Source organism: Protopterus annectens, chromosome 9.part0 (genome assembly GCF_019279795.1).
Source record: "Protopterus annectens isolate FY-2018-M chromosome 9.part0, PAN1.0, whole genome shotgun sequence".
Classification (NCBI taxonomy): Eukaryota; Metazoa; Chordata; order Ceratodontiformes; family Protopteridae; genus Protopterus; species Protopterus annectens.
Window position 1 is genome coordinate 1,097,995,232 of NC_056743.1, and position 6,000 is coordinate 1,098,001,231.

Consider the following 6,000-nt stretch of genomic DNA (forward strand, 5'->3'; position numbering starts at 1 on the left):
TCACATTGTGAAATATGACTTTACAAGAAAAAGTAGAAAGATTGGACTTTTGCTGACGTTGTTAAACTGGTAGGGGGGGCTAAAATGCATATGCCTCACTTCATGTCATAAATGTTTGGAAAGACACTGAGGGGATGGAAGAAAAAAGAAAAGTAACAGTAGGTAAAATAATATTATAAAATAGTATTTGTATGGAACATTTCATGACACAAATTGTATGTTATAAAATAAAATATTTTCAGTTATTGTATGTGATAGAGATACTAAAGTAAACATGTGCCTTTTTTCTTTCTTCTTTTACAGTTTTAAGAAATGTAGACATTACAATGTAAAAATAGAAGAGAGGCTGTTCAGAAGCATATTTAAATTAATACACTGTAATCTTGAGTTGTTGAGGTGGGGATTGGGTTGTAAAAGTGCATAGGTTATGTGAAGTTGATATGTTGTCTCTTAATTTTACATAGTTGAATGTCTGGCTTAAGGCCTTTGGCTTAATCCAATAACAAGTTTTTGCATTAGCAATTAATAAAAAGGACACTGAATATAATGAAAAGTTTTCTTTTGACAGATAAATGTTCATTATAGAGGTTTTCATAGATGTACATTTGGTATTCATGTTTCTATGGTGACATGCTGGCTATAGTGGGGGGGGGGGAGAAAAAAAAAGCCAGAACACTTTTTAAGGCTAAAGGGTAATGTTTTCTGAAAGCATATAAACTATTTTTCATATATGGGAGGGGAATGAAGCTAAGATAAGAACAGGCAGCAAATAATGTAAGTAGCAGCACAGGTTGTAACATGCATCTTAGCATGGATAACCTCAATGTTATGTTAAGTTATGCCTGTGTGTGCAGCTGTCAATTTGGGACAATTGTTTCTATCAGGAGAGTTAAACTTCATTAAGATGTATGCAGTTTTCAACATAAATTCAAATGGAGATGACAAGAAAAAACTGCCCAAGAGATCAACCTGTTTAACATTAGCAAGTGAAAGTAACACAAAAACTGGAAATAGATGCTTAAAAATCTGTTATATGAATAGATGGTAATATTAAATTCTTATAATGGCTACACGAAACATATTATTTAGAATGGGAATGGCTTACAGGTATAGACAAAAAGCTTAAGAGTACTGAATTATATTTAGAAAAGCACAGTGTAAATAACAATGCTACAGGAGACACGTTTGGAAAGAAGTGAGCATGTGAATTTGATAAAAAAAGTATTTCAGGATTGATATCCAGCAGAATATCAGGGAAAAGGGAAAGGAAAAGGAGAATACTTATACTAATTGATAGAGTGGTAGTACAGGAAAAGAATAGCACTGGTAGGTTTGTGGTAGTAAGGGTTTACTGACAATAGAGGAGGATTACACTGGCACATATTTATATTCCACCTAAAACTGATATTATGGAGATTAAGAAAATATGGGGAAAAATGTTCAGCTTTCAGCATGGAATAGTACTTATAGGTGGGAACAGAAACTTGATTTCTAAAAGTGAGGATGTATCTGGGGGAATATAGTGGGAAAATATAACACAAGAGGGTAGATCTCTAAAGACATTTATGAAAATATTTTGTATGGAAGTTGTGAATTCAGTAAAAGGAATTCAGAGAGAATTTACATATTATTCCCCAAGTTACAATAACTAGGCTAGAGAAGACAAAAATGAAATTTCACAGGAACATGTGCATTTAATTGAAAGCTTTAACAGACATCCAATAACTATTTCAGATCATGTGCCAATAACAGCTAAAATAAAAATGCAGGATAATGAAGTAAAAACAAGACACTGACACTTCCCCATCTACCTGTTAAAAAGGGAGGAATTTAAGGAATGGGTAGTGGAAATTATTTGGGAGTTATTAGGGAAGATATAAATTTCTTCAGAATTTATAGTTAGTGAGTAGGATAAAATGAAAGTGGAGTTTAAAAAGAGATGGTTAAGAAGCAACAATAATTATTAAGGATATCTGACAAAGGTTAAAGTATTGCAGAATAAGGGAAATATCACAGAATAAGAAGAGGTGCAACTACAGAGTTTTAAAGAGAAAATACGGGAGTATCTGGATAATATGCATGAGTTTAGAAGGATTACTTTTTTTGACACCTTCTGAGCACAAAACCTCTTTGACTTAAGCAACGTAAAGTAGAAAGGGCTGCTGCCAAACTTAGGGAGGCTGTAACAAGAAAAATAACCAGAGGTCCTGCAGAAGTATTAGATATAATTCATAATTTTTATAAAATTTGTATAAAGCAGAGGAATGTGGAAACCAAGGAAAAAGTGCAAATGGAAGTATTTATGTAACACATAAGTATGCCAAGGATAGAGGTAGATGAGGCTCAACAATTAATAGTTAAGGTAGGAGGAGATGAGATTAAATTGGTGATGTATAATCAATCTGCAGGAAAGTTTCCAGGAATAGATGATATTCCTGTAGAAGTTTGGAAGCTAGAAAGGAAGCAAGTGATAAAGATCTGGAAGGTTTTGTTTAATAGTATTTTAAAAGGAGGGAACTCACCAACATCCTGGAAGAAAGCTATGGTTATTGTAATACCTAAAAACAGTAAAGACCCATCAGACCCAGCTTCATATAGCCCCATTTCAATCTTAAACAATGATTATAAAGGTTTTATGTCTATAGTAGCTAAAAGAATGGCAAAGGTGTTGGCAAAATTAATGGATATGGATCAATGTGATTTTGTGAAGGGGATGCAAACATATGACAACATTAATAGAACAAAGATGATCCATAAGGAATCAGGATAAAAGGAAATACCACTGTTTTTGGTGGGTCTTGATGCAGAGAAAACATTTGACAGAATAAACTGGAGTTTTATGAAGAAGGCAATGGAAGCATTTGCATTCCTGATACAATAATAAGGACAATTAGGAGGATATATGAGGGATCAGAGACAAAAATTAAAGTGGAAGAGTTCCTCTCTGATATGTTATGACCAAATAGAGGAACCAGGCAGGAGTGTCCTCTCTCCCCTTTGTTATTTGTGTTATAATTAGAGCTATTAGCAAAGAAAATAAGGGACTCAGAAATTCAAGAATATAATGGCAATCAAGAAAAGTTGGCTCCATTTGTAGACAATATTTTGCACCTAATAAAACCAGAAAAGGACATCTCAATGTTGTGGAACACTCTGAGATGGTTTCAGTTCTTTTGCTGTAAACTATGTACCCATACATTTATTAGTCCAGCAATACCCATATTTATGGGGACAAGATAAAATGAAGTATTTAGGAGTATGGGTTAAAAAGGATTCTGTTCTGGCAGCTAAGGATATGTGGGATGAGACAGAACAAAAGACAATACAAAAACTGAGAAACTGGAAGCTCTTGTTTATGGATAGGGATAGAAAGGTCCAAGCAGTGACAAAATGTTTTTAGTCCCTTTAGTTTCATATACAGGTCAGGCATATTTTTATCAACTAGAGGAGAAGTTATGGATAGTAATTAATAAAGAGTTGAAGGATTTTATCTGGGAAGAAAAGAAAGTAAGGGTTAAGTGGAATAAGCTGATCCTTCTACAAGAGGAAGGTGGTTTAGGATTACTTGATTTGAAGGGGTATTTTAGAGTTTCACAGAGTTAAGGCTCATATAAATAACACAAGCAGAAAGCTATAATTGAAAAAAATGGAAAGGGATGATGATGAAGCCATGGGAAAATCAAGAAATAAGGACAGAATAGAATTTTGAATGCAGATCCTTAAGGAGAATAACAACAGCCATATATGATATTATGTTCATATAGTAGCCGAAAGTAGTCTAAGAACTAAGCCAACGTGAGAATGGAGAAATGAGATTCTGCCAATAGGAATAAGTGCAATTAGGGGTACAGAAAATAGGCAAGAGGGGCCTGGAATTTACTAGAGAAAACTGGCAAAGGTGCCATGGTATTGGGAGCAAATAATTAATGAGGGAAAGGTAATAGAATGGGAAAAAGAAAAAAGACTTTTGGACTGCATACAAGAAACTGCCTTCCCAATCAGGGATTGATATCAGAGTATAGGCAAAGAGAAAGGGACAGATGAATCTTAAGTGAAATACCTACTCTGGTGGAGTTTTTAGTTGAGCCTAGAACTGAAGCTGCTGTTAAAAAAGGGATAATTAGTAGAGCATACAAAATATTGCATGATAACTATAAGAATCAAACAAAGGAGCTTAGAAAATATTGGCAAAAGACATTGGATACACAATTCACAAGAAAACAAAGGGAAGACATATCTATGACTCCCAGATATGCAACAAATTCTAGAAGCTGTATGATTTTTGTTTGGAAATATATGCATAGATGTTTTTGCACCCCAAACAGACTCCAAAAAAATATTCCTTAGATAGATGGCAAATGTTAGAGATGTAATGGAGTAGAGAGACGTATGTGGAAACATATGTTTTGGGAGTGTAATGAGTTGTCAGACTTTAAACATTCCCTATAAAGTACTCTGGCAGAAATATTGGGTGAGCAAATGAGCATAACTAAACTATTTTTATTTTGAGCTGGGATACAGAATCTGATTTGTCTAGACATAATAAGGCCTTGTTAAGCTTAATTCTGGTGGCTGCCAAAAAAGCAATTTCCAGAAAATGAAAACCAAATTCTAAACCAGCTTCACCTGAAGTAGTGAATATTGTAACAGAAAAAAAAAAACTGGAAGTGGGATCTTTAGAAAAGGGTAGGAGCAATCTCCATATATATATATATATATATATATATATATATATATATATATATATATATATATATATATATACAAAACAAAGTGGAAATTGTGGAAACCATGCATATAGAATGTTTTGGAGCAGCAGAGAGGTTTAAGGGAAGTTGGGAACTGAACAATTTATGTAATGTTGGATTGATGATAATTGTACAATAGCATGTATGTGATGTATACTGTTTATAACTGTGAACATGTTAACATGATTTGTTTTCTTTTATATAAATGTATGCTTGCTAAAATGACAGTGAAATGAAGGTGTTGAAAATTTTGAAAAAACAAATAAACATAACACATCTGCTGTCAGAAAAAGAAAGAACAAAAAATAACTTATCTCTTCTCATAAGAAGAAATGCATCTACTTTTAGTAGAGAGCACATTATTTGTTCCCAGATTAACTCCCCATATATGCCTCATTAAAATCTCATTAAATTGTTTGTTTGTTTATTTATGTATTTATTTCATATTTATTGACTGGGATAGTGAACAAATTCATGTAGCTGCATTTCAGCTGCTGCTCAGGTGAAAAGAATCAGAATGAGAAAATAAAAGGAACGTATATAGTATAGCATATCTTTGTGCATAATTTCTTGTCATGGTTTATGATGATATAAGCTTTGGCTTTACAGCACTGCCCTCATACCAAATCATCCCCTTTGCTGCCAACTTCAGCCCCTGAAGGTGCATCTAAGCCTCAGTTCTGAGATTTGATGTGTGGATAATAAATAGAGGTCTGGAGAGTGCCATTAAGTCTGTAACAGGATTAATTTAAGTAGACTGCTTTTCCTGTAATTAACCAGTCCATTGCCATATTCAATGAGATTAAAATCAGAAGCAAAGAAGGTGATATAACTGAGTTTTTTTAGTATATAGGAACATCTGCTACATGGACTCTTCTATAAAGCTTATATTAAATACTGGAACATCTGATCTGAGGTCGTACAGTTGTGGGAACTGTATATTCTATATTTACATTCTTATATTCTTTACTACGTGTTCTATATTCCGTTTTATTCCATATATATATATATATATATATATATATATATATATATTGATTTATAATGAGAAACAAATATGAATTTCACTGTCTTCTGTTCCGTTCTTTGGCATGGCTTTAAATGATGCATCATTTAACTAACCCAGAAAGCTAGCTAGAAGCTAAAACAGTAAAACTAAAACAAAGAAGCAACAAATTGCTTCATGTTCTAGTTGCTGAAAGCTCAGTCATTAGATTAGATTTGAAGTATTTCTTAGTTCAAAAAGCTCTGG